Consider the following 12,479-nt stretch of genomic DNA (forward strand, 5'->3'; position numbering starts at 1 on the left):
TGGGTGTTCCAAGTTGGAACATTTGTTTCTAAACCAAACCTATGGAAATGATATTTTTACCAGAGATAAGATTTCTCACTCCACCGTTCAGAGTTGATCTGAAGAACCATGAATAGTTGCTTTTGGCCTTTTGTCTTTATTGCTAAAAGATTACTTGAGAAGGAAAGAATGTCTGCTTGGGGAAAAATACACTGCCTCATGAACTAGTGAGTTGCCCATCACTGGAGCTATTTGAGTTAAAGCTGATCGACCTCTTGGAATCTAGGATGTTGTAGACAGGATTCATGTTTTAGACCAAATGACCCCCTCTAAGAAGTTAGGTCAAAGGGCCCTGGTAAATTTGAAAGCAGCTTACCCCATTATGAGCTTTCTCTATATGCTGTCGCTCTCTGTCACTCTTTAGTTGGTTTGAAAATGCCACCATAACTGGAGAGGAGATGTTACAGAAGGAAGGGTGTCTCTTCTCTCAGGGGTGAGAATGGGCAGTGCTGGCTGCCATCAACATCCCTGCCCTGCTCAGCTTTGTCCAGAGATCCAGTTCCTTGTGGAGAGCGCCATAGTGCAGTCCAGCTCTCTGCTGTCCCTCTGGTCACACATGTTTCTGGTCCTGAAGCCCTTCTCTCTAGCATCCCGAAGAAGCAGGGACTTGGTGCTCCTCTTCTCTGCCCTCAATCCTCGGTGCAGGTTTGTCCTGATCGAAGCCAACCTAATCCTATATAATGTTTGGTGTTAAAAGCAAAATACATTGGAGTTGAGTGGGGTAAGGAAATCGTTTTCATCTTACCAACAGGTTCTTTAAATAGCAAAAAAAGAAGAAAAAACACCTGCCGAGTCTAGAATATTTGATTTCCTCACAAACATGCACAGCTTTACCAGAGAGTTCTTATGAGCAGAGACGAATCTGTTGTGCCCCAGAGCTCCTTACCTGTCCGAGGTGCTTGGCAGGTGCTCACTGTCTGTTGTTTGAGAACATCTTTTGTGCAAAAGGATGTATTCTTGCACACATTTCTGTCATGTAAACCATCGGCGTCCAAGGCCCACTCTAGGAAGTGGAGTGATTGATTGAGGAGGACATGGCACAGGAGTTGGGTGTGGATGCTGACCCCCCTCAACTGACTCATAGCGGATGACCTTGGGCAAGTCATTTTCTCTCACTGCCTCAGTCCCCCCGTCTGCTAAATGGGGGCAATAATACTGACCTACCTCACAGGGGTGTGAGGCATTGCCAATTGCTCAAAAAGTACTTTAGGATCTGTAGATGGAAGCTGGGAGCTGAAGTCTAAGCTTGGCCCAGGCTTTAGTCCTCCCTGAACTGTCTCCAAGAGTGGAATAACTTACTTAACAACCCAGGCCAAGTTCTGTGTATCTCATCCTCCCCTGCCCCCTGCCCCTCCGGTCGCCCTTCATCAAAGCTGCTAATTCAGATGTTGACAGTGTTTTCATAAATGTTGGAGTCTAATAGCCAAGAAATAATTGTGGAATTGTAGGGGGATGGAGGCACTCTGTCTTTCCACAGAGAAGGTGGGGGTGTTTCTCTTCTATCTGGATTCTAGCGCCCATGGGCAGAGAGCAGAGACCCAGGCTGCCCCAGGAGCAGGAACAGCCCCAATAGTTCTGATTCCATTCTTTCTTGACTCTATCCATACATTTACAATTGATCTGATCTTAGGACCGCAATAGCCCTCCCACCATCTCTATGGAATCCGTTCCCAAGCTTCCTCCTGGGATCTTGTGTGCCTCCCCTTATTTCCTGTGTAAGGGAAGAATATGTATATTGCCACATTGGAAATAACCATTTTTAGAGTATTGTTACATTTAACACTCCCAGACTAGGGTGTTGATGATGCTCCTTGATATTTCATCCAAACCGTTCTATTCAGAATCTCTTATTTCTTCCCCTATGTTCACAACCTGGACCTGACATTGTTTTTACTGGTCTGGTTTGGAATGACTTCTCTGGGCCCCACTTTGTTTTCCTAATCATAGGCTTCATGGCCTCATTTCTTTCTCTGTTTCAGGGGGCTCCAGTCCCTGTCCCCAACAAGATCCTTTTTTCCTTCCCTTATCCTCAGCCCCGGATCTGTAACCCGTGAAAAAAGCACAAGGTTGTGGCCCCTTGCTGCTGTTACATGTTCCTTTATGGACTTCTCTCCTTGTTCTTCACCCAGCGTCCGAAATGCCAAGCACGGCTCTTGGGAAGTCTGGATGATAAGAGAGTGCTCAGTCACCACAGGCCAGGAGTTAGAACTTGGATTCCTGGCCCCAGAACCCCTCTCAGCCAACCCCACAGACTGGGAGCCAGGCTGGCCCAGAAGGCCAGAGCATCTCACCCTGCTTCAAGGTGGCTTTCTGTACCATCCAAAGCAGAATGGATCACGATTTGGAGCCAGATGTCTGGATGGAAAATGGGAGACTGAATTTTCAATGGACTTTGTTTTGTTTTGTGGGGGAGTTTGGGGTGTGCTTCCTTGGTTTGATTTTAGCCAAGTCTGGCTGATTTTTTTTTTAAAGGAAAATGATGTATGTTACACCTTTTAAATGTAAATGTTTAAAAAATAGGCATTTATGTGTTTCCACAACTGACATCCAATGCAGACCTCATTCTCTCCCCTTCCACCACCTTCCTCCTTTTCTCCCTCTTTTCATACTCTTGTATTGGTTCTAATAAATGGTTGCTTTTCAAATCTGGATCTTGGGGAATATTTTCTAGAGACTGGGCCAAAATTTAACCGTACCTTGTCATGCTTCCCAGAAAGCAAATTGATTTTCACTGTCTCTTAGAGTGGCCACCACCTAAGGAATGCAGAACCTTCATGGCCAGTGTCTTCTAAGATGACAGCCCTGTTGGGTGCTGTAGGACAAACGGGTGGACTACACAGTCTGCCGCAGAGATGTGTATGAGGACTCAAGACCGATGTGTACTATGGACTTCAGAGGAGAGGCAGAAGTTCTGTTGGGGGAAGAAGGAAGGGTTCATGGAGGAGCCAGTATTTAAACTGAGGCTGGGACTTAACCCCCAAAGACTAGAATTTAAATGATTATCCATGCCACAGTTGACAAGGCCACTCTTACTCAGACAATACACAATGGGGAATCAAATGCATACTTGGCTGTGGAATACACTACCTTTTTGTGCTAGGTTGGGGAAAGGCCAAAATGACTCTTCCCTGGGCGCCCATTCGCTGTTGGGGAACATGGCCAAGAACGTCCTTGGGGGGGGATTGAGAAGCCGGCCTACGAGTAAGCATATGCTCCAGATGGTTCAAATGCAGATCATTAAGAATGTGCTGCTCTCTGTAGACCTCCTGTATTCTGGCACCTTAAGAGGTGGGCAGGATTCTTGGGAGGGAAGCCGGTGGGCTAGACTTGCGTGTCTACATGTCAAGTGATCCCTGTCCACCTGACTCCCCCAAATCTATGGTTATTGCCCTCTTGTCTTGCCTCCTAGTCATAGTGTCTCTCTAGCCTGGGCTCATAAAGTCTTATGGAGACATCTGTAGGTTGGCTTGCTTTATGGCCTGAGACCTCATAAACATGGGACCGGAGAGCCATTTGGTCCACTTCAGAGTAAGACCCTTCCGGACATGATTCCTATCCTGGTTTTTAGCCTGGGAATGCCGTCCTCTTTCTCCTCTGATCTCCCATCTATTTCCCATGGACTCCTTGATGCCCATCTCTGAAGACAGGACTCCATTAAAGCCCACATTAGCTCCTTAGATCACGTGGGGGGGTTTGTTTTTGTTCTTAAAACTCAACTTGTGACTTTGGATCAATACTTGTATCCACTGGAAGGAAGAAGAGTGGTAAAAGCTGAGCAGTTGGGATTAAGTCACACAGCTAGGAAGTGTGTGAGCTTGGTCAGATTTAACCTCCCAGCTCGCAGACTAGAGCAGATGTTCTTAACCTGAGGTCTCGGTACTTGCTTAACCGATGATGATGATTTCAATAGAATTGCCACCATCTTAGAGCTTACATTCCTCTCATTTTAAGGATAAGGATTGATAGAGATGATTACATAACTCTAGCCCTTGACCAAAACAGGACTAAAGCTCAGGACTCCTGACCATCCATCTAGTCTTCACGATTCAAATATTCAGCAAGTATATCATCTCTACCCTGCTCAAAGCATTGTATTGGACACAATACAAAGAAGAAAATATTCAAGGATCTACTTGGTCTCTTAGAACCTACTGAGGGATTATGGCACCCACACAGGTGTAATATGAGGAAGAATGTGATTACAGCAAAGGAAAGATCAGAAAAAAAATGAGGAAAATTTGAGGATCAAATACTTTGAGCTAGAATGTAAGTATACAAAGAACAAAGAGTATTGTGAAATGTGGCTCCAAGGGGCAGCAAGGTGGATTGAGAGGGACCAGAGGTTCTGGGTTCAAATTTTACCTCAGACATGTCCTAGCTGTGTGACCCTGGGCAAGTCACTTGACCCCCATTGCCTGCCCTTACTACTCTTCTACCTTGAAACCAATACAAAGTATTGATTCTAAGATGGAAGGTGAGGGTTTAAAAAAAGAAATATGACTGAAACTAAACCTTAGATGGCCTTCAGGACCAGTCTAAGGAATTTTCATTTTATCCTAGAGGTAATAAGTAGTCCCGGATGATCTTGAGCAGGGTGGTGATAATCTAATCCATGCATGGGAAAGATAATTTATTCAGCCAAATAGATACTGGTAGTTTATTATAATGGTCCAGTTGTGAGCCGAGAACAAGTATTGTTGGACTGTTTCCTTCCAATGAGCTACCCAGTAAGTCAAGAAAGGAGTGTGTAAATAGGGTCCAGGATTTGAGCTAACATCTTAACCCAGATTCCTTTGAGGCTCCCTCCCCCAAACTTAGGACTAGAACCCAAGAATCTTATCTTACCACACGTAAACCCAGGTTGTCTTGCCTTCCAGCTTCCCTTTAATTCTATCCCAAAGTCCCTCAGTTCCCCAGAGCCAAAAAGAGAGATGGCCAGCCCAGGGTACATGGCAGTGATGGGGATGGGGGGTGGGGGTGGAAGCCTGTGCTTTGCTGGTGGGGCTCCAGTGGCCAGCCCTAAAATAATAATGCCCTCAGGAATGGTCAGAAGAGCTGGGGCTGCTTAGACACGTGGTAGTCACAGGTGGTTGTGGATTTGGCAGAGGGTCATAGTTTGGGGGAGATGCTGTAGCTGGTGAAGCTGTGAGTGTGCCTGGGCATGAGGGCCATCCTGGTCCAAATGTGGCCACTCCAGATGCTGAGAGGGCCAAGGAGGCTTTGAGAGGCCTTTAGCTCTAAGCTCCCAACTGCTCGGGAGCACCAGACATCTCTTTTCTTTGACTAATCAAAGGCAGAAGGAGGCGGAGGAGCAGTCCCCCTTCTCATCCCATCCTTCTTGACTCTCAAAGCCTTTCCCCTGCTCTCCCTTTTCTGAAGATGTAGCCTCTTGCTTTCCAGTGGGCATTTCTCTCCTTTCTCTTTGGCTGTGCCTGTTCTGTTCTTTTTTGTCTCTCTACTTCTGGGTCTCCATTGTTCCTGCCCGGCTCTCTATTTCTCATTTCCTCTGCTCTGGAGCGCCAAATCTCTCCCCTTCGGTTTGTTCCTCCCATCCTCCCTCCCGCCCCACCCCATTTCACAACCAAGTCTGTCCTCCTGTTTATCCTTCAACCCTCCTAGCCCACTTGATCTTCTTCAAAACCCTCAGCCCTGGGCCCCTTTAAGAGATTCCCTCCACCCCTTCCCACCCAACTCTGGAAACAGGTGCATCTCTCCCAGCATGGAGATGGCGCTCCCCCCAACAAGCACATCCTGGGCCGGGAGAGAGGATGGGGTCTCCACAGCCTCATCATTCCTAACTAGACAAAACCCAGATTTGCTTAGGAGCCAGAGAGACTGGAGGCAGAGCAAAATGGGGGACTTGGGGGCCATTGAAATCGGAGTGTTTTCTCCCCTTTTCCTTTTGTTCCCCTCATCTCCTGGTGCATGTGTGTGTGTGTGTGTGTGTGTGTGTGTGTGTGTGTGTGTTGGGGGGGGGTGCTGAGGTATCAGCCACAGATGATGAAGCCTCTGAAATTGCCCCTCCCTTTGCACCAAACCTTGGGTGGAGGAGGGGAGTTGGAGTGAGCCACAGATGGGTTCAGGAGGCCTCCCTTCCCCCCTCTTCCTCAGTCCCCCGCCCAGGGGGCCTGACCTTTTGTTTTCTGAACAGAACACAGGAGTACTTGGATCTCGGTAGCCTGCCTTCCGGTCCCCCACTCCCAGCTCGCCATCCCCCTTCTTAGCATTCTGAGCATGTCGGCATACCATGGAGCTGGGGAAAAAAGGCAATGGGGCTCTGGGAATTCTCGGCTTTGTGGAAAGGGCCCGGACCACTTTCCTTTCTTTTGTCCCATGACCAAGGGGAACACAGAAAGATGCTCTTTCTCCTCTCAGTGCCTCCCAGGGCTTCCCCTGGTCTCTCTCTCAGATAGAGGACTGGGGGATACCAGGAGATGGAGGCAGACAGGTAGGTAGGAAGGTAGCTGGGGGCTGGGTAGTTCTGAAGAGAAGCAGAGCCAGTAGGCACAGTAAGGAGAAAGGGACAGAACTGGATAAGGAGACCCTGGGAAGGGGTGGATACCAGAGCATGAGGCCAGGGTCTGGAGAACATTCCGGGGAGGGGGAGAAGCAATAAGGCTGAGAGGGAAAGGGGCAAGTACCAAAGATCTGGACAGAGGGAGAAGGGCTGTCTTCTTCCTTCCCAGTCTGGGTCTTCGAAGAGGAGGAAGGACATTGCCTTTGTCCTCCCTTCCCTGGTAATCCAGCTTCTACCCAGCCCCTCCCTCCTAGAAGCAACTTCAGCTTAGAGCTTGGCACATAGTAGGTGCTTAACTAGTACACACTAGTTAACTTCTGACACCTCCCAGAAGACAAACACACCCGCTGCCAGTGTGGCATATTTTTATTTCTCAAATGAATAATTCACCTGTTAGAAATGTTCATCATAACCCTTGAAGTCATTGATGACATCTGGGGGTGTCATGAAACCCAGGCTTGGGATTCACCGGCCTGTCCATATGTTCCTAATTTCATCAATTCTTCCCCTGCTTTTGCTGCCCCATTTTCCTGTCAGATGAATTCTCTAAAGCTGCGCACTTAGTTCCTTCCTTCCTTCCTTCCTTCCTTCCTTCCTTCCTTCCTTCCTTCCTTCCTTCCTTCCTTCCTTCCTTCCTGCCTCTCCTTCCCCAGCCCACAACCCAGAAAGTCACCCAGCCAAGTAGGCAGGAATGACTTTCAGTTTCTCCAGAAGAAAGAGTTATGGAGGTCCTTCCTGGTTTCTAGAGGGAAGTGAGGGATAGATTCTGGGATAATGAACAGGAAACTGACTCTGACTCCCCATTACTTTCATTTGTGTCCAACATAGATTAGGCATCTGTGGGGACTTGGGAATCAAGCTTGGAATTAGATTAAGGGAAGGGGTTTTGAACCTGGGGTTCATGAACTTGTTTTTCAAAACTATTTGGGTGGGCAGCTAGGTGGGTCAGTGGGTAGAAAGCCAGGACTGCTGGGTCCTGTGTTCATATATGGCCTCAGATACTTCCTAGCTATGTGACCCTGGGCAGGTCACCTAACCCGAATTCTCTTGTGCCTCGTCTACCTTGGAACTGATAGATAGTATTGATTTTAAGACAGAATGTAAAGGTTTGGTTAAAAAAATGGAGAATTATTTCATTATAATGATTTCCTTTGTAATCCTATATATTTTATTTTAGGAATTTAAAAACATTATTCTCAGAAGGAGCCTACAGATTTCACCAGACTGACAAATACGTTTAGGACATACACAAAAAGGTTAGGAACCGCTGAGCTAAAGGAAGTCTGAAGGAGGGCAGACAGGGCATGCCCCATTCATGGGCTGAAGGAAGACTGATAAGGAAAGGAAAAAGGGAGAATTGCCTCCCCTCCCAGGAGCCTTCCCCAAGTAGCAGGAAGGTTAGTTGGGGCTAGGTTTAACACTCGTGGGAGAGCCTGAAATTCCACCGCTCCATACTCGGTGGCTCTAGGACAAGGCTGAGAGTCAGATATGAGTCCACAGAAGAAGCGTTTTATTGGTCTGGTAAGAGCATCATCCCAGGCCCCAGGGAAGATGCTTAGGGTGGGGCAGCTCCTTTTCTTCTCCCCGGAGAGTGTTCAGTTTCAGCTTTCCCTGGAGCCTGAGAAGAGAAGGGCACAGATAGGGGAGCTGACTGCAGCTACCTGTAGGGATCCTCCAATGTCATGGGTCTGATGGCTCAGGAGTGGCAGCAGCAAGCGAGATGTCTCCAATAGGAAATGATCCAAAGAGCATGGATGCATTGGCAATAAATGTATCACAGTGGTCTATTAATTTTTTTTTAATGGCAGATTTTTCTGTTGGGTTCATGCTAATACTAAAAGGTACCATTTTCTTTTCCTCAACATGTGCCTGAGAGTTGGTAGAAGGTGTTCTGGGAGTCTGGGAGTGGGGTGGGGGGAGGAACTAAGGGAGTGGACAAAAGAAAGCCAGTCTGGAATTAAGCATTTATCATGGATAAACCACAAAGTAGATAACAGAAAGAGGATATTTTGGGGTACCAGTGCTGACTCACGAAAAAGAAAACCCAGTCAAAAAGTTAGTTGTGCAAGGGGGTTTAAAAAGTGTCTTTCAAGGTCTCCACTGCCTTTGGGCTCACTGGGCTGGACAGGGCTGAATGTAAGCCAAGGATACCTCTGGGAGAAGAGGAAGAAGTCATTGGCATGATGGAATGAGAGGAGCTGATCTCGATTTTGCACCAGGACAGCCACACACAGCAGTACATCAAAGGTCAGGTCTTTTTGGGGAGCCCACCATTCAGCAACTTCCTCTGGAGGTAGAAAGTCATTGTCAGAGGAGATGTTAGGCAAATCAAAGACCATGAAGAAGTTAAGAATTATGGAAGGGTCAGAGGATATGATGGGGTCAAAGATTTATAGAGTTCATGGTAGGATCAGTGTAGAAGGTTAAAAGGGATCTAGTGGATTGAATTTGGGCTGCTTACCATCCTTGGTCCTTGAATGATCCCAGTTACTGGAGTTTCCCTTGCCTCCCTCCAACCCTCTAATCTCCAGCACTCGAAGGGCATCTTGGTGTTGCAGGTCCCTCTGGAAACACAGCAGCAACCAGCTTTGGGAGTATGGAGTCAGCTGGTCAGACTGTCAGAGCCTTCCAGTCCTCATTCCCTTGTACATCCATCCCCAGCTCCCTCTAATAATCCCAGGTTCAGTTTCCTGCATCTGCACCACTACTACCACCTTCCTGAGCTCCCAGGCCTCTACTCTCTCAGCACTGCTATCCCTTCCCAGCCTTCCAGGGTTTCGAGTCTGACCGGAGACAGAAGAGCAGCTTTTCCTTGGAGACTTTCTCAATATGGTTGGAGAGTTCTGGATCAACCAGTCTTAGCAGCTCCTCAGAGACACCTGAAGGGAGGATGTCAGTCTAATCCCAGGGACATTCCCCCCAAAACCTTTGTTACCCCCCCCCATCTGCCTTTGATGCTGCACTACGTGAGTCTGCCAAATGGGGGCTCATGGTCTATAGACAGTGGCAGGATAGTTACTGGAGAAGGACATGGGCAGGAACGAAAGAGAAAACCCAGTTAAAAATCAAGTATCTACATCATTAATACCACCATCTTCGACCAGTTCTGAGGCTACTGTGCAAGAATCAGCAATACCAGGGACTGGACGTCCCACTGAGCTGGCCCTGCCCAGACAGGGGATGGATGCCTCACCCTGAGGCTCTCCTCCCCTTCCCCAGGGTCTCTCTCTCACGGATCTTTCTCTTGATGCCTTCAGCTGTGAAATTCATCCCTGCCCATTGCATGAAGCCCACAAAGCACCAAAACGCATCAGCCTCCGAGTCCAGAGTCTCCAGGAATCGGCTTACAAAGTCATTCATGCCCTGGCAGTAACCCAAGTCTGATAAGAGGAAAGGGAAGAATTTCTTTCAGTTGGATTCACTTTAGCAAAATTCATTAAGCATCTACAGCAGGGGTCGGCAACCTTTTTGGCCGTGAGAGCCATAAAAGCCACATTTTTTAAAATGTAATTTCGTGAGAGCCGTACAGTGCTCACAGTGCCGCTCCTGTAACAGTGCCTGAAAAAAAATGGACTTTATGGCTCCTGCAGAAAAAGCCATATCTGGCCCTCAAAAGAACCAGATATGGCTCGAGAGCCTTACGTTGCCGACCCCTGATCTACAATATTCAAGGCACTGAGCTGAGGCTGGATAGTTTATGTTATTTTTTTTGTAACAACCCTTCCATTGAAGCAGCCAGGTGACTCCGGATTGAGAGCCAGGTCTGGAGACAGGAGGTCCTGGGTTCAAATCTGGCCCCAGATACTTCCTAGCTGTGTTATCCTGGGCAAATCACTTAACCCCCCACTGCCTAGCCCTCACAGCTCTTCTGCCTTGGAACCGATACACAGTATTGATTCTAAGATGGAAGGGAAGGATTTGGGAAAAAAAAAAAAAGATAAGATGAAGTCCCTCCTTCTCAAGGAGCTTCTCCATCTTAACTGGGAACTAAGAGGAACATATAAACAAAGAGCTAAGAGGTAAGGTAAAATGAGATCAAAGTATAGAGGAGAAATCCAGGTCAAGGACTGAGAAATCTGAGGAGGAGGAGATCACTTTCAGTTGGGGAAGGTCAAGGAGGGAAAGAGAAGCAGCCAGTTTGGGACATAGCAGAGACACTTGGTGGGAATATTGGAGGAGGGGACAGAGGAAACTGGTTTGAGGGGTTAGAGGAGGAATTTGGGATACAAGAAGGGATAGAAAAGAAGAAAATCAAGTCCCAAGAAAGGAAAAACGAGAGAGGATGCATGCAAGAGGAGAAGGGAGGGATATGTTATCAAGGATGGGACTTAGTGAAGCTACACAGGGGAAGGGGGACAGTGAAGTCTCTGATAACTTTGACCCTTGAGAAAGAAAAGAAAGTCCCATCAGGAAGCTCCACCTTGATGAAAGGCAGTGTAGGTGATGAGTATCTCCCGGACTGACAGCAGCTTGACCAAGCCCTCCTCCCTATGAAGGAAGAGATGACACTTGGGCACCATGATTACCCATTACCCAATATCCCATCCCCCAAGACTTTGATTTTCCATAAAAACATCAGCCCTCCAATTCCCCTAACTCATCCAGAATCTGGTTGGCTTGGCCCAGTTGGGGTTAAGGAATACCAAGCATGAAGGCTTCTTCCTTTTTCAGCACTGAGCCTTGGAATACTCGGGAGTGACTCACATCCTCCCCACATCCTAGGACCTTCATGAAGGAAAGTGAAGTATAGGGGTGAGGGCTGGGGGTCGAGATGGGGGCAGTGGAAGCTAGGGAGTTTGTCTGAGTATTGATTGGAAGACCAGAAAATCCGAGACCCATCCCTGCCTCCAGTACCCTTGGCCGGCTCACTGGAAGTAAGAACGGTGTCGGTCAGTTCGGGGAACGTCAGCATCGATGTATTTCTGGGCCTTCCTGAAGAGCTGGTCATTGAAGACATGAGACCGAAGTCTGTTCTGGGTAGGGGAGGAGAAAGGGTTTGGGCAAAGCTCTGTTCTTTGAGTCTGCGGACCCCCTAGTTCCCAGCTTCCCTTCCCCGGACCCCATCCATCCATCATCCTCTTCCCTTACTGCTACTCCAGGGGTAAACCCCAGATGCTGGGACTTCTCTGCTTTCCAGTGGGGGAATCAGGATGCTTCCTGTCCCTTTTATGGAAGGTGGTCTTGGGGGAAGGAAGAAGAGAATCCTTTTCCCCCAGCACAGGAAGAAGTGAGGAGGGCAGAGACCACCCCACCATTACCTCCTGAGAGAGACAAAGCGTCTCCATGTCCCTAGCCCTTTGGCTTTGGATAAGGTGGCCTTGGCATGGCTCCTTCCCCATGGCATGGATATAGATCCATCCTCAGCCATCCTGCATATGGTGGTAGGAAGAACAAGGGCAAGCCCTTTTCTAAGAACCCACCATTGAATTCATGACTCTTTTTCCTTTAAACCCTCACCTTCTTCAGTCTTAGAATCTATACTAAGTATCTTCAAAGGCAGAAGAGCCCTAAGGGCTAGGCCATTGAGGTTAAGTGACTTGCCCAGGGTCACACAGCTAGGAAGTATCTGAGGTCACATTTGAACCCCCTGAACCACTTAGCTGCCTCTGACTCATGATTCTTTTTGAGTCTCCATTGGAATTCTTTAGAAGAAGGCTCTGCTAGGGATTACTTCTTCCTTTTCCACTGGCTCCCCCCCATTCATTCCCCACCCCAGTCCACGGCTGGCGGCTCTCTCCCACCTCAGCCAACCTTTCCAGGGGAGATGCGTTCTTTCTTATCTGTGTCTGCAGCGCTTCGTACTTGTCGATGGCCGTGGCAAAGTCCTCTGTGGGAGAAGGGGAAGCAGATGTGGGGGGCAGGCTGGGAAGCCTGGCCGGCTCTACCCCCACCCGCCCCAGCCAAGCTGCCCCTCCAGGCCCGG

General features: G+C 48.2%; 1 long non-coding RNA gene across 1 annotated transcript; it reads right to left on the reverse strand.

Moving 5' to 3' along the window:
• Positions 1-8,098: 8,098 nt before the first annotated feature.
• Positions 8,099-9,102, reverse strand: LOC123249568. The gene is made up of 3 exons (XR_006506392.1): positions 9,018-9,102; positions 8,708-8,843; positions 8,099-8,174 (listed from the first exon to the last, which is right to left on the reverse strand). It is a non-coding gene; the product is annotated as an uncharacterized LOC123249568 (long non-coding RNA).
• Positions 9,103-12,479: the final 3,377 nt, after the last annotated feature.

This window comes from Gracilinanus agilis, chromosome 5, assembly GCF_016433145.1.
Source record: "Gracilinanus agilis isolate LMUSP501 chromosome 5, AgileGrace, whole genome shotgun sequence".
Classification (NCBI taxonomy): domain Eukaryota; kingdom Metazoa; phylum Chordata; class Mammalia; order Didelphimorphia; family Didelphidae; genus Gracilinanus; species Gracilinanus agilis.